We start from the raw sequence: 16,379 nt of genomic DNA, 5'->3' as shown, positions 1-16,379 counted from the left end.
ATGGGTATACACAGAAGCCAGAGGACGCTGTTGGCTGTCTTCCTCTGTCTCTGGCTGCCCTTTGGCCTTGAGTCAGCCTCTCACTGAACTAGAAGCTCAGCATTTTAGTTAGGCTCTCTTTTTCAGAGTGCTCTCACTATCCTCCTGTTTTTATGTCTCCTCCCCCTTCCTGCTCCACCCAAAACTGGGGTTACAGGTGCACATAGACATGCTCAATCTTTATGTGGGTACTGAGGATTTGAACCCAGGTACTCCTGTTTACATAACAAGTTCTCTTAATTACTGAGCCATCTCTCTAGCCCCAAGGACATCTGTATTTTTAATAGCTTCTCTTCTGAGTCTGTGTACAGACAAATCAGAAACCCACTGTACCAAAGTTCCAAAGGATCTGATAGAGAAAGACCATTTTAGAGGAATGACTTTGGTTTGGTGATAAAAAAAGGTTTTGGGGTGCTCACTTCGGCAGCACATATACTAAAATTGGAACGATACAGAGAAGATTAGCATGGCCCCTGCGCAAGGATAACACGCAAATTCGTGAAGCGTTCCATATTTTTCTTTCGGTATTTAAATCAAAGTACCAAATACATTTGAGATCTTTAGCCAAACCCTTGTCCTGGCCTGTGAATCACATGGATACACAACATATTCAGCTAGACTTTCTGGCTTCTGGCTTCTGAGGAGGCCTACTGATTTCATGAAGAAGGAAGCTGCCAGCATCATTTTCAGCAGATAAACTCTGACCCTGATATTTTCCCTCTTATGTACTTTCTGCTATGAGCATATGGAATATCAAAGCCAGTGATGAATAAGTAGCTTTTCAATGGCAATTTAAGATATTTTAGTGGAAATAAATATAGATTTTAAAAACTCAAAAAAAAAAAAGGTTTTGGGGTCCAGCTCATGTTGGGTGTCTTTGTAGTTTAGGGAATCAGGAAAGGAAGAGCTGACAAAAACAGGTTGAGCAGTGATAATAATAATACTATCAATATTAATAATATTAATAATAATTAATATTATTAATAATTATTAACAATTATTAAATAATAATAATAAGCAAGCTAGTAAGCAGCCTTCTGTGGTCTCTGCCTCAGCCTCCCCCTTCAGGTTCCCGCCTCAAGTTCCTCACCTACCTTCCCTCACTGATGGAGTGTTACCCAAGAGTTGTAAGACAGAATAAACCCTTTCCTCCCCAAGCTGCTTTTGGTCATTCTGTTTTATCACAGCAATAGAAACCTAGCTAAGACAGCCAGCAGTTACGATCAGGGGCTCTCTCTTCTCCAATGACTCAAGGGGGGTTGGATGATTCCAGTTAGCATATATTTTTCTCTCTCCCCAGGATAATCTTCCCCCTTTTCTCTGGAAATTGTCAGATTTGATGTGTTTTTAGAATTACTATTACCATTTTGCTCCTGTTTTTTCAGTCAACCAACCAGAAAAATCAGTATATGTACACACACACACACACACACACACACACACTTGGCCTTGTTTGTCCTGGTTGTATATCACATAACTTAAAGCAACATATCCTGAACTGTATTTCAAGTTCTATGGGCCAGGAAGCCAAACAGCTCAGCTAGGTGGTTCTTTGATTCTTCGGTTTCCTGTTGCACTGACTGAAGTCACTAAGAGGTGTTCATGGGCTAGCCGACTGGTCTTCAAAGTTCAAAGTGGCTCCTTCCACCTCACATTATTTCAGTCAGTGAGACACAGGGTTTCTGTTTTTGTTTTTTTTTAAGGCAAAGAGAATGTACATAATTAAAATAAATTTGGTGTTTCCTCAAGCCTAGCAAGATGTGTTCCTGTTCCTTCAACAACAGGAGTCTGTAAACTTTCTGCTACAGGCACATACAATTATAGCTGCTCAACCCAGCCAAAGACTTGAAAAATCACCAGCCGTGGAAAATACATCAATGAGTGAATATTGGCTGTGGTCCAGTAAAACTTATTTATGGTTACTGAAACTTGAACTTCACATAATCTTCATGCATCCTGAGATGTCATTTATTGTTTTGTTGTTTAGTCACTTAAAAATACAAAATCTATTCTTAGCTCATGGCCTATCCAAATAAAGAAAACAGGCTGGGTGCTGAGGGAGACAGCTCAGTCAGCAAAGTGTTTGCCACTCTCACGGACTTACTTTGGACCCCCAGAACCCAAAAACAAACAAACAAACAAACCAAAAAACAAAACAAAACAAAACAAAAACTTCATGCTTTTAATCCTGGCACTGGGGTGGGGGCAGGCAGATACTTGAATCTCATTGGTCAGCCAGCCTAGTTAAATTGATGAGCTCAGTGACACTCCCTGTCTGAAAAGTTAAAGGTAGAGAGTGATCAAAGATCCCCAGTGCACATACCTGCATGCATCCCTGCACACAAGTGTGCACATACCTGTGTTAACAAGTACACACATGCATACACACACACACACACACACACACACACACACACACACACCATAGTATATATACCACCACTGTTACTCCTCTATTCCTCACCTCCAGGAAGAGGAGCAAGTGGAGGAGGAAGAGGCAAATGGGGAGGCAACAAGTGACTGAATTTGACGTCTGGGCTGCAGCTATCCTGTGCTGTGACACAGAAGGCTTGCTCTCTGCTCAGGACCTTTGCCCACGCTGGCCTTCTCACGCTATCTCATGTCTTCATGTGCTTTGTCTTGATTAGATCAGGTGCTGCCTACTCCGATCACTCTGTCACAGTAGTTCCCAGCCTCTGAAATAGGTTACCTCCTTGTATTGTCACTTCTCACTGTCTGACATTTCACTCACTCATACTTATTTGTGTATTTGTTGAGGCCTCTTTTCTGCCCTCACAGGGGTCTTGCTCTGAATAAAAAGGGGATTTTCCTGTTTCATTCACCATTACTTAGCACAGCGCCTGGTGTATAATGGACAATTAAAGATTATGTATAGTGATTACAGCTCAATTCTCCAGAGGTTGACAAGCCCATAAAAGATCACTCAGTTTATATTTATTAGACAAGAGAAAGATAATAAAAATGAAGAAGGGAGATCAAGTCATTACCTGTACCCAGAGACACATTTTTGTCTCTTTGTTAACTCCCTGGAAAGGCTGTAGGGAAACTCTTCCCATCTTTGATTCGGAAGGTGGTTGCTTTCCTCCCCTGGCAGCTATGAAAGGCTTTTCTTAACTGACTGGAGGCAGAAGAAGAGGAAACAACCATTTATCAGGAGAGAAAATGCTACTGTGAGGTTATGAAATAATATTTGGATGATATTGCTCTAGATAACTAAGTTATGATTTTAAAAAAAATCCCAAGATCACTAGAAGGGGAATAGCAAAAGTCAGGAGTGATGCATCCACAACAGAGATGACAGAGCTGTAAATAACACCCGGCTAAACCTGCCATCAGGAGGGAAGAAGGAAAAAGCAGCAGGCTAGATGCTCAGGACCAGGAGGCTGGAGCTGGGACAGAGTGTACCTACCGGTAATGCCAGAATCTGATAATTTGGCACTGGGCTTTCCAAGCCTGGGGACAGAAGTGGCTTGCAGCCAGACCTGCCTCTTGTTATCCAAACAAACAAACTGGCAGGGTGGAAAGAGCCTGCTGTAGGTGATTAGAGTATACAGGGAACATCCATGAGAAGCAAAGAGATCCACTGCTGAGGCTGGGAGTTCAAGGAGTCCAGGTAAGAAACAGAGCTCTGGGATAGAAAGAGAACAAAACGCTAGCAGAGTGGGAGTGTCCTGCAAATGCGTGCATGATGGATGATCTGGGAATAACCATGGCATTGGCTATTTGGTGGATAAAGCAGGAAAAACAGATGAAATCAAGTTTTTCACTTGGACTTTTAGCTACAAACAATGAAAAACTCATAAAAAAATCCGACAAAGTTCAAATAGAACTTTTGTTGAGAAGTACAACGGTGTGCTAGCTTCAAGAATGTGCAGAGGCCAGATGTCAAGTAAAATCTGTAGCTCTTGACCTCTCTTCATTTTTTCACCTGCATTAGCTTCATTCTCCAACTGTCTCTACTCACAATGTTGCACCACAGCGGTTCCAGGTATACATTCATCTGGCTTCTGGTCCAGCAAGGTGTGCCTGTGGCCTGGTTGCTCTATCAGGCCCAAGCATTTCATCTCATTGCCTCTGATTTGGTCATATGCTCTTCCCTCAGTCAAACATAAGCTACGATGTCTTACTGGTCAACTGTGGGTCATATGATTTTTTTTGGGAAGCCCAGTAAAGTCAGCTTCCCCTAAACAACTTGATATAGGAATGAGAAAAGTACTTTCTTCAAGAAAAACTTAGATGCTGGTACCGTAAGACAGGAATAGAGACCCTAAGTAAGAAAAACAAAAAAACAAAAACAGCAAAACAGACAAATGAAAACCCAAACCCAAGTCAGATCTTTACAACCAGTAATCACGGTGCTCACATGGAAATGGCCAGGAGCAAAATCTCTCATTAGTACACGAATATGGAATACCAATCAATGTTACAGTCATACCACTCAGCCGTGATTAGGTTGACTACATCCACCCTCTCATTTAAATGAACAGTAAACAGTTAACACCAAGAAGGAAGAGCACTAATCATAAATGAGGAAAAAGTAGACACAGCTATTTAACGGTAAAGAATATGCTTGAAAAAAGCTTGACATTTAAATTTGGTAAGGAGGAATGCAGTTATCATCTATCGATCCCCTTTAGACTGTAATATAACAAAGTCATGGGGTTGGGGAATTTAGCTCAGTGGTAGAGTACTTGCTTAGCAAGCACAAGGCCCTGGGGTCAATCCTTAGCTCTGGAAAAAAAAAAAGTCCTAGAAAAAGGACCTCAAGCTGACAGTAAATATTTTATTGTCAACTTAACAATAAAATATAGGGATTTAGAATCACCTAGGATGGGGGTTTCCAGAGAGGTTTAACAGAGGTGGGAAGCCCCACCCTGTGTAGTAGGGGCCCTTTCTCATTGTTGGGGTCTGAGATGTGATATAATAAATTGAGCTGCACCCCAGCCTTCATCACTCTGCTTCCTGTCTGCGGACCCACTGCGACCAGCTGCCTCGTGCTCCTGCCTGTGACGTGCCCATCATGCTGTACTTCACTGTCAAACCGTGAATCCGAATAAGCCCGCTGCTCCTTAAGTTGCCTCTGGTCAGGTATTTGTCATAGCAATGAGGGAAGTAACTAGCTAATCTAGAGAGCTCCTTAACTTTTAGTTCCGGAATAATTCACGAAGAAGCTTTACAATGCGCAAAGGCTCCGAAAGCCTTTTGGTAAATAGGCATATACTTGGTTTCTGAAATCAATTTTCAATTTCTTTGCCTTTCTGGCTGCTCTGTTTCTACCTCCTTTATCCATACTGTGCTCTCCAGAGATTTGCCTTTGGTTCCCAGTTCTTCTGTCTTTATATTCTCCGGAGACTCTATCCATGCCTCTCAGCAGGTTCCCCCTAAGATCTCCCTTCATGTTATGCTGATGTCAGCCATCCTTAGTGATTCCTAATTTCCCCTTCATGTTCACACTTGGGAAGTCATACAGAGGAACTTCTCAATGGTGTTTTGATGGGTGGGTGACTGGAAAAATGAATGTTTTCCCCTTGATGTTTCTAAGTCAGCATTACCTGTGACATTTAATATTTTCAACTTGACAGGATTTAGAATTACAGGAGTCAAGCCTTTAGGCACACTTGGCCATGAAAGTAGGAGCATCATTTGAGCTGGGGTCTTAGATGGCATAGGGAGGAAGCTAGCTGAGAACATTCATTCATCTCCTCCTGCTTTGTACTTCCTGGCTGAGGATGTAAGGTGACCAGTGCCTCAAGCTCCTGCTGCCATTGCTGCCCTGTCATGATGTCCTGGGCTCTGGAACTTTTACCCAAATTAATTCTTTTCCCTTTTAAGTTGCTTTTGTGAAGTTTTCTTTTTTCTTTAATTTGTTTATTACAACAAAGAGACATGTAATTAAGATAGTGGCTGAAACCCAACTAATCCTATTCTGCTTCTGCTTGGAAGTGTGTGTGTATGTGTGTGTGTGTGTGTGTGTGTGTGTGTATGTGACATGAGCTTCAGCTCAGGTACCCGGTCTTCTAGAAAGCTTTGTAGATTCTTCAAGGTGATTATGATTCCCCATAGCTGTCTTCCATGGCTTTCTCTCTTTTTCTCTTTCTATGTTTCATCCCCCATCTCTCTTATACAAACATATTTCACTGCTCTGTAAAGATCAGGTTTCCCAGATGCCTTGCAGCTTTCCTTGTAGGCATGGGAAAGGTGAGTTCATCCCTGAGTGTTTGGTGCCTAGTCCTACATGAAAACATAGGAAGATTTTAAGAAGCATCCAACGAGGGAATTAGCAGTTAAAACCCCAAGTCTTCATTTCCTCCCAGAGCCTATTTTATAACCGTAAGTCAGGGTTAGCTATAAAGTTCCTCTTGTCTTCGATACTTCCCACAGTATGAAAAGGGTGGCCCCTAATAAGCTATAGGAGCTAAAGGGGATTGTGTTATATAACAGTTTCCTCCTTGACTGAAACATTCTGTCAGGTTAGTTCAAGGGCAGCCTGAGACTGCCCCAGGTTTGTTTTGTTTTGTTTTCTCCTTCTGTATTCTTTGTGGCATGGAATTACTGTGCTTGTTCCCTTTGTTCTTTTCCCTAGAGTCCAAGTCCCCGTGGGTCAAGACTTCACACCTAGATCTGCAGGGCATGAAGTTTACTCCTTATTTTTCCTCTTAGGGTAGCTGTGAAGCCGGTTTACCTTCCATCCACACTTTTAAGCAGAGCCCGAGGCACTTAATATATGCCAAGTTGCCTATTCATGAAATCATTCATTCTTTATTCACTGCATGATCACCTGGATGTGATGATTCATGGGCGCTGTTCTGGGTGCTGATGGCACACCCATATTGACTGGGCTTTGTCTTTATGAGTCAGGGCCTTGATTTTTAGCGGGTTCAGAGGTCTGGCTTTCGATTGAGAAGGCAGCAGACTATATCCCAGTGTCTCCACGATACTGAGCAAATCTTTTTAGCATCCAAAATGAAACTTGTTCCTGGCTCTTACACCTCATAGCTTAGTAGAGCCATCAAAGACATCTACCTGTAATTCTACGTTTATCTGAGCACCAATATTTATCATTTGCAATAGCATTCTGAAAATCAGTTCTTTTCAAATTTATCTAATTCTACTTGAGAAAGCAAAAGAGAACTGAAATTTATCAAAATTCACCTTCCAACAATGTGGTTAGTTGCCATTTTATTGTGCTAACATTTTTTTTCCCAAATATTTGAAAATAGTGATCCAAGTGGTAATTTATGAGCATCTATCATTGAAACGTCATACAGTGAACTGGGTGTGGTGATTGCAAGCCTGTAACCCCAGCACTCGGTGAAGCAGAGGCAGGTGGATCTCTGTGAGTTTGAGACCAGCCTGGTCTACAAATCGAGTCCAGCACAGCAAAGGCTATACAGAGAAACCTTTTCTCAAAAAACTAAAACAAACAAACAAACAAACAAAAACAGAAACAGAAAGAAAAAACTTCATATAGCTGCCTGAGAAAGACCAGATTACTGTACCCATTTTACACGTAAAACAACCAACGGATTAGAGAGATTAATTGCCCAGGTCACATAGACATGGAATACTGATTAAAGCCCAACTCTTTTGACACTTAATATTGTGCTTTTAGCATTACTCTGACAGAGACAAGATAATGATATTCTAACTCACCCTTTAAACACTATGCTCTATCAGGTGTACTGGTACCTAATCTCAGCACTTGGGAGGTAGAGGCAGGAGGATGACTTTGAGGGTAGTCATGAACTACAAAAGGTGAGTTCAAGGTAGTCTTGGCTACAGGGAGAGCTCAAGGCCAACCTGGATTATATGAAACCATGACTGTCCCTCCCTCCCCAATACACATACAAATGAATAAGGTCTATATTCTTCATCTTTATCAAATTACTTAGGGCAAAGAAACAAAGTTTATAGACTCTAGGTTGTATGCATAGAAGAATAATATTTGGGACAGTTCAGTGACTAATTGCTTTAATTATGTCAAATTCCATCCACAGGTGAAAGACATATCATTTTCCAAGAATGCTATAAATAGATATTTAAGCAAGTTATTTTAGCCAGTAAAGATAAAATTTTTTTTTGTAGGAGTGAAATATTTTAATTTCATTTTTTATTTCAATTTAAAAACTGTAATTTCAAGATCTTTTAAAAGCTATGGTAAATGGTTAGATTTTAGAAATTTATATTATAATATTGCAATTATCCATTGGTTATTTTGAGAGGTGAGAATTTTTTCTTTTGAGACAGAATTTTACACTGTAGCTCAGGCTATCCTAAAACTAACTTTGTAGCTTAGGCAAGCTTCAAACTTGTGGCTATCCTTCTGCCTTTTGAGTACTAAAATCGCAGGCATTGAGTACTAGAATCTCAGACATGTGCTAGCAAGCCCACCTTTCATTGAACACCTGTCTTAGGGTTTCTGTTAGGGGACACTATGACCATGGCAACTTTTAATGAGGAAGTTGGGGCTCCTAAGTTTAATAATTTAGTTGGGGCTGGCTTACAGTTTCAGAAGTTCAGTCCATTACCATCATTGTGAAAAGCATGGTAGTGAGCACGCAGACCTGGTGCTGGAGAAGGAGCCTAGAATTCTGCATCTGGATTGGCAGGCTGCAGGCAGAGAGGGTGACATTGGACTTGGCTTGAACTTTTGAACCCTCAAAGCCCTCCCCCAGTGACACACTTTCTCCAACAAGGCCACACCTCTTAATAGGGCCTGTCCCTAGGAACAATGGAGGCATTTTCATTCAAACCACTGTAGCATCTATGGTATACCTGAAAGGCACTCTGCATATTAGTTCTTCTTGATTATAACTGTATGAGCCTTATCAGTTGATTATTACAATTGATGATCAAAAGACAGAGACTCAGAAACTTTACTAACTTACCCACAATGAAAACCTCACAGCCAAACATTGGGTGAAAAGTAGGGAGTCTCAAAGAAAACTGGGGAAAAGGATAGATGGACCTGGAGGTGACAGGAATGCCACAAGACCAACTGCACCAACTCAACAGGGCCCAGAGGGTCTTGTGGCGACTGAAGCACCCAGCCAAGGACCTAGGCCCCCTACACAGATGTAGCCGATGGGCAGCTCTGGCTTCATATGGGTTCCCTATTAAGGGGAGTAGGCGCCGTCTCTGACATGGACTCTATTGCCTGCTTTTTGATTACTTCCCCCTTGGTGAGGCTGCCTCGCCAGACCACAGGGGGAGAGGACAGCCTCAGTCACGATGTGACTTGATGAACTGGGGTGGGTGGGTGGGTAGGTGGGGGCTCCCTTTGTCTGAGGAATAGGGGAGGGGGATGGCCCACCAGGGGGAAGGGTAGCACTGGGAGGAGAGGAAGAAGGGAGCTACAATTGGGATGTAAAGTAAGTAACTAAATTAATTAATTAAAAAATAAGTGGAATGACTAAACATTAATTTCTCTTCTGATTTATCTCTAGAAAAGCAAGTTATGCTGCTATCTGAAATAGGCTTTCCTCAGTGGCATGCAAAGACAGGAACCTGGCCTTCTCTTGCTAAAATTCCTTCCCAGGGGAAGAGACAAGCCACATCATCTATCCCTTCCTCTCAGGTCCCAACAACAAACTGAGGCACAATTCTGCCAGAGTTCATTCTGACAGAACCAGTGGATGTATTGTGCTTGTTTGTAGAGCACAGGTGAGAGGTTGCTTACATGGATGTGGGTGTTCCTCCCCAACCTGAATTCCCAGATCACACCTAGAAAAGCCTTTATGCCCAGGGATGATGGTTTCTCAGTAGTTGCATAGATGGAGTACCTTCTCCCTTCAGGCTTACATATCGCCAGTGGTTCTCAACCTGTGGGTCTCAGCCCCTTTAGCAAACCTTTATGTCCAAAAACATTTACATTACGATTCATAAGAGTAGCAATGATACAGTAATGAAGTAACACAAAAATAATTTTATGGTTTGGGGTTACTACAATATGAGGAAGGAAGGTTGAGAACCACAACTTTTGCCTCTTCCCAGGCCATGAGCAGTAAAGGCAGCATTGCATACAACAGGTGGTAGGGAAGAGCTGGTTACTCAGGTGAGGTTTCATGACCCTCCCACCCCACTCTCTAGTCAACAAGCCCAGCTAGGAGACTCCTTTTGAAAGGTGGCTAAGGTGCTCAATCCCCTTTCAGAAAGGCAAAGAGGATGGACATTGGAGGAGGGAGAAAACAGGGAACAGGACAGGAACCTACCACAGAGGGCCTCTGAAAGGCTCTGCCCTGTAGGGTATCGAGGCAGATGCTGAGAGTCATAGCCAAACTTTGGGCAGGGTGCAGGGAATCTTATGAAAGAAGTGGGAGATAGAAAGACCTGGAGAGGATAGGAGCTCCACAAGGAGAGCAACAGATCCAAAAAGTTTGGGCACAGGGGTCTTTTCTGAGACTGATACTCCAGCCAAGAAGAACTCATGGAGATGGTCTGGAACCCCTACACAGAGTTAGCCCATGGCATTTCTGTGTCTAAGTGGGTTCCATAGTAATGGGAACAGGAACTGTCTCTGACAGGAACTGATTGGCCTGCTCTTTGATCACTTCCCCCTGAGTCGGGAGCAGCCTTACCAGGCCACAGAGGAAGACAATGTAGCCACTTCTGATGAGTCCTGATAGACTAGGATCAGAGGGAAGGGGAAGAGGACCTTCCCTATCAGTGGGCTGGGGGAGGGGTACAGGGGAAGAGGGAGGGAGGGTGAAATTGGGAGGGGAGGTGAGAGGGAGCTACAGGGGGATACAAAGTGAATAAACTGTAATTAATAAAAATAAAAATAAATTAAAAAAAGAAAGGTGGGCAGTTGAACTCCCCAAGATAGGTATTTATTGGCTCAGAGGACAGTCATTCACAACACCTTGCTTTGTCCTTGGTCTATGTTTCTATTGTTTGGCTGTATCAGAGATCCGCAAATGATGGCCAAGGACTAGTTCCAGTCTGTCCCTCCTCTTGTATGCTCTGTGAAATAAGCATGGTATTATTGCATGTTAAAATTGTTTAAAAAAAAACTACAACAAGAAAACTATTTTGTGGCACATAAAAATTGTATGAAATTAAAACTTCAGTGTCCTCAAGTTTATTGGAGCATAGCTAGTATGCTAATTCATTTACACATCATCTGTGGCTGGTTTTGTGCCTCAGTGGTAGAGTTAAGTTTAATAAAAAAAGTTGGACCTTCCACTTCTTTATAGGAGAAGTTTGCTGGCCACTGGCCTAGTCTGAGAAGCTGTCCTGGTTTCTTGCTCTTTCTGATGCAGATCACAGGGCAGAGGCAGCCTGAGCTCTTCTTACACTTTTCCATCAAGAGTAAAACAAGAAACAAAGTTGGAATGACATCTAATATTAATGTTGATTTTAATACTAATTTTTCTAAAGAATTTTTAAAGATTTATTTTTATGTATATGTTTGTGTGTGTGTGTGTGTGTGTGTGCCATATGTGTGTGGGTGCTGGCTGAGGTCATAGGAGGATATTAGATCTCTTGAAAAAGCTGGGATTATGGGTTGGTGTAAGCTGCCTGACATGGGTACTGGAAACTGAGCTTGGTCCCTCTGAAAGAGCTGAAGTGCTCTTAATGGACCATGAATCTTAATGAAGTATCTCTCCAGTCTCTAAAGGAAAAAAAAAAATAAATAAAACTAGCTACTTCTTCATTCATCATCTTATTTTAAAAAGGGGTGTGTTTGCTAATGCCAAACACATGGACAGGATATAATTCCCAAACAAAACAAAACCCCAAACTCTCTTGCAAATGGAATATACTTAGTTTCATGAAGAAATCGTCATATTGTCATTAGTTTTTCTCTTTTCAGCAGAAGCAAAGCAAAGTCCCTTCTGGAATGGCTCAGCTCATTAGAGCAACCCTAGGAAAACTGGACAAAACACAAAACAAAGTAGGAGAGGAAGCAAAATGAAAAAGTGAACAAACAAGCAAAAAAAGGCCAGAAACGTTTTGAAGATTAGCTTGTAAGTTGGGAAAACTGTGTTAGTGATAGAATGCTTTAGTATGAAACTATAAGAAACATCAGTTGTTTTAAGTCAAATTTCTCCAAAAATTGAGCATTGGATAATAGAAAAGAAATGATAATGCTTTCGTGTGGTTGTGCGTGTCTGTAATCTCAGCACTTTAGAGGCTGAGGCAGGTGGATGATGAGTTTGAGGCCAGCCTGGGTTACCTAGGTCAGTCCTTAACCTTCCTAATGCTGTGACCCTTATGTTGTGGTGACCCCAGCCATAAAATTATTTTTGTTGTTACTTCGTAACTGTAATTCTGTTAATGTTATGTATCATCATGTCCCTAGTTTTAGAGATAGAGGTTTGACAAAGGGGTCACGACCTCTTTGAGAACCCCTGATATAGATGGTTCAAGGACAGCCAGGGCTATATAGCAAGACCCTATCGCAAAAGAGAAAGAGAAAAAGAAAAGCACACAACAAGGTAAAAAGAAATAGAACCACAGGACATTCTGAAAAAGGGATTCAAAGAGAAGTAAGGTCACAAATCAGAGAAGCTCATGACAGTCTCATCTCCCCTGGCAGACACATCCCATTTGCTGGGTGTGTGGACACAGAACAATTACTTTATTACTGTTCGTTTCATGATACATGTCTCCATAGGCAAAAGGGATCAAAGAGTACTTTACCTCTTGATGTATTGTCCTATTTTCTTCCAAAAGGGATTTTTCAATAAACCTAGGCACTCCCTAGTTGTGTGGCTTTTCTCAGTGAATGTGAAAAAAAAATGTCTATTTCACTCTAGACAGGGCCACCACATACCAAAAAAATGATCCTACCAAGTCCAACTTAATGAACCGGTGAGTTTATTGGGGTTACTTACAGGAAAGAGACATAAGGCCACGTTACTTAAAAGCCTGAGCAAATGAATCCTTTCGCTGGACACACCAGCCGTCTGTGATTAACACAGGCAGTGTGAGCTCACTCCCAGTGAGAATCTGCATTGTGCCACTCAGCTCTCAGGTGACTGTCGGAAGGAAGTTCATTTCACTTCCCTCTAGGAAATGAAGATAAGACGATCAGAGTGTTAGTGAGAGACTTGGTTAATACCTATCGAGTATCTAGAACTGTACCTAGCTCACAGCTCGAGCACACGAGCACTTTTCCAGTCGATAACTAATGGATGTTAGCTAGAAAGTGGCAGGCATGTTGCACACAGTGTGAATCATTAATTTCTTGAGGAAAAAAGTGTCACACTAATGTTGCTTCACTTAAAGAACTAAGAGCCAATAGCATTATCAAGATGGGTTCAACTTCTTTCCTTCCAGGAAAACGAAAGTTTCATGCTTGCTTTAACAAACATGTAGCTTTTATTCAAATTATAAGGCCTGGGCCTAGAAGAGTAGGCAGAGGCACGTGTAATTTTTGATATGTCTGGGATATAACACAAAATCAATTCTGGAAACACCTGCTGTGTGATGAAATTTTTTCCCAAGGGAGATGCCACATGAGTTTATTCACCCCAGATAGGGAGCCCATGACAGACCAAAGGATGAATACCACCAAAGTTCAACTTGGAGAACTAATGAGTTTTATTGGGGTTAGTTACAAGAATGTGGGTGAGGGGTTACTTACAGGAGCAGAAGCGACTCAAAGACAGCGGCGCCACCAAAGCCCCCTCCAGCGCGGGTGACAGCGCACCAAAGCTGGGAACCTTGAGTGTGCTGCATAGCCCATAGGCAGCTCAACAGGTTGGACGGGGTCTCTTCTAAGACATTCAGTTGGTTTTTGCTTCTTCCAGGCAGCCTATCTGGTCTCAGAGTCTCTTTTTGCAGCTTGGCTTGTCTGAGACTGACCATCAACAGCTCTATTGCATATTCTGAGATGGAGGGACTTAGAAAATATGGTCAGTTTCAGGGATCTCCTGAAGCTGTTTTGAATTGTTTTCTTCTCTGCTTAAAGAGCCCCTCCCCCCCACTCCAAAGGATGGAATGTTTCAGTCTGGAAGGAAACTGTCACACAACACCCATGTCAAGATTGATACCTGGTACTGGTACCTGTATGGAAATAGATTTTTTTTTTTATATTTTTAGAGATACATTCAAAGTATACTAGTAAACTGTGACCTCTTAGAGACCTTATTTCTCCAAGCTTCAGTTTCCATGTCTATAGAATGGCAACAGGTCCTCAAAATAGTGATAATAACAGTATCTACTTTGCAGGACAATAAAGGAAACGGAATGAAGTATTTAAAACTGCTTCTGCTAGACAACAAATGCTCAATAAACCTCAGCAAATCACGGCTGCTGTTTTACAATCCTTTAAGGGAGTATAATTTAAGTGTAATAAAATGCACCCCTCCCAATTTTAACAAACACTCTGTTTCTGTGGCCATCACCACAACTGAGAGACAGAACACTTACATCGACCAATAATCCTTACCTAAAAAACTGGAACACTGATGTCTCGGTCCACCATCACAGCGAGAAGTCACTGTGTGAAGCAACAGTGAGCAAGTGTGACCTAGAATCAGGAAACCATGGGGGTGCAGCAGTAGGGGACTTGATCTGGAGGGGGCTGACGGAGGGAGGGTCGAGTGTATTGCACACGGCTGCATCTGCCTGCCCAGCGTCAAGCCCCTCTATCTTCAATAAACCACGTTGCTTAGCTTTGGCTGGGGCACCTCGTCAGTGCTCCATGTGTTTGTGGGGAAACCGTTCTATCTTTGGCTTCAATCTGTCACTTCTGCTGCAATCTTAGAAAGAAAACTCTCTTTTTGTAGTAGTAGTAGTAGGGGCAGATGAAGTCAGGACCTTAAAATGTGCAGGACAAGTACTCCACCATGGAGGAGTTGCAGCAGCCAACCCTCCCTCTTCTAGAGAATTTGAGACAGGGGCTTCGGTAATTGACTCAAACTGTCCCTGAGCCCAGGCAGGCCTTAAACTCCAGATCATCCTCCCTCAGCCTACAGAAGAGCTGCGACTCTGGGCCTGCACCACTTAAAACAATTTTTTTTTTTCTGACTACAAGTTGAATCTGAGAGGGCCTCTAGGAAGGTAGCCACACCATGGCTGGGGAGAACTCAGTGGAAAGTGCTTGCTTAGGGTGATGGAGAGTCTGTGCTCCATCCCCTGCACCAGCTCAGCACCATCACAACCCACCAGCACCACCAGGACGACCAACACATAAACAAATGAACCAACCAAATAAACCCCACATCAACAGAAGTTCAGCTCTAGGGCCAGAGTCACTCTTGGCTGGTTTCATGTCTCTTTTTCATATGAAAATCATCGCCGACCTTAACATCAATCAGTTGTTGATCTGTTTCGTTTCTTTATTACTCGTGCTCCTCTACTGTTGGCAAACCTGCATGTTTGGAGTTTCCTTCCTTTTAAGGCCTACTTTCTAAGAGAGACACAGGCACATGTAAAATTTTGTATTCAATAAGTGCTGTTTTCTAAGTCCCCTTTGATCATGATAGTGCCAAAAAAAGTGGGAAGTCATTTGGCAGGGTTCTGGGTAGAATTTACAAGACTGTTCCCCATGACATCTACACACTTACAAACTTGTGAAAGGCTGTGACAAGGACTTGGGGGCTGCTTTTGCTGCGGATGCCTGAAGGTGGCCACTGGGGTAAGTGTGAACAGGGTCATACGTTGTTATCATCTCTGCTTCCACCTTGCACCTGTTCCTTTGCTGCTGGTCACCCTGGTGTGCAGCTAGATCAACAGGTCGGATGGCTAAACATTTTGTGGCAGGAGTTGTGAATGCCTCCCAGGCAACGGCAATTTACTTAATGCCCAAGATAATGATCTAGTAGATCACAGTTCACCCAAAGCTGTTTAACAGTGTGCGCTTCCTGTCTGCTGCCCTGGGCTTTTTTCTGTGTCATCTGGGAGTTCATGTCAGTCCTTCTAAAGACAAGGTTTGTCCTCCTTTCTTCTCCTTTCTTCCCCTTTTTTGCTCCCCCCATCACTTTCTCTATTTTTTTTTGGGGGGGAGGAAGGGGTGAGGATTGTAGGGAGAGGGAAAGTGGCTGGAGCTGACTTGTTAGGACCTGCATTAGACCTGTAACCTAGGACCCTAGTAACACGGCCACATCAATTTACATGCTTGGGAATATATTTGTGCCACACAGATTGATTAGCCATATCACCTGGTTCAAGTTACATAGGACATCGTAGATATTAATTACACGTCAAAAGTGTAAGAGTTTCTAGCACAAACTGAACAAATGACAGTGAATGTATTACTTATTATGGATACATGTACTGTTGTGTGGGTATTTGTCCAACATTCCTCAACAAGACTAAACAAATAGTAACGGATCTCATTTTGTTTCATCCGTTTAATATTTATTGAA

At 42.4% G+C, this 16,379-nt stretch overlaps 1 non-coding gene across 1 annotated transcript; it reads left to right on the top strand.

Moving 5' to 3' along the window:
- The first annotated feature begins 450 nt into the window (after positions 1 to 450).
- Positions 451 to 557, top strand: LOC132652641 (U6 spliceosomal RNA). The gene has a single exon (XR_009590230.1). It is a non-coding gene; the product is annotated as a U6 spliceosomal RNA (small nuclear RNA).
- Positions 558 to 16,379: the final 15,822 nt, after the last annotated feature.

Source organism: Meriones unguiculatus, chromosome 2 (assembly GCF_030254825.1).
Source record: "Meriones unguiculatus strain TT.TT164.6M chromosome 2, Bangor_MerUng_6.1, whole genome shotgun sequence".
NCBI classification, from domain to species: domain Eukaryota; kingdom Metazoa; phylum Chordata; class Mammalia; order Rodentia; family Muridae; genus Meriones; species Meriones unguiculatus.
The sequence above is the reverse complement of the archived record's forward strand: the minus strand, read 5'-3'. Positions and strand labels throughout refer to the sequence as shown.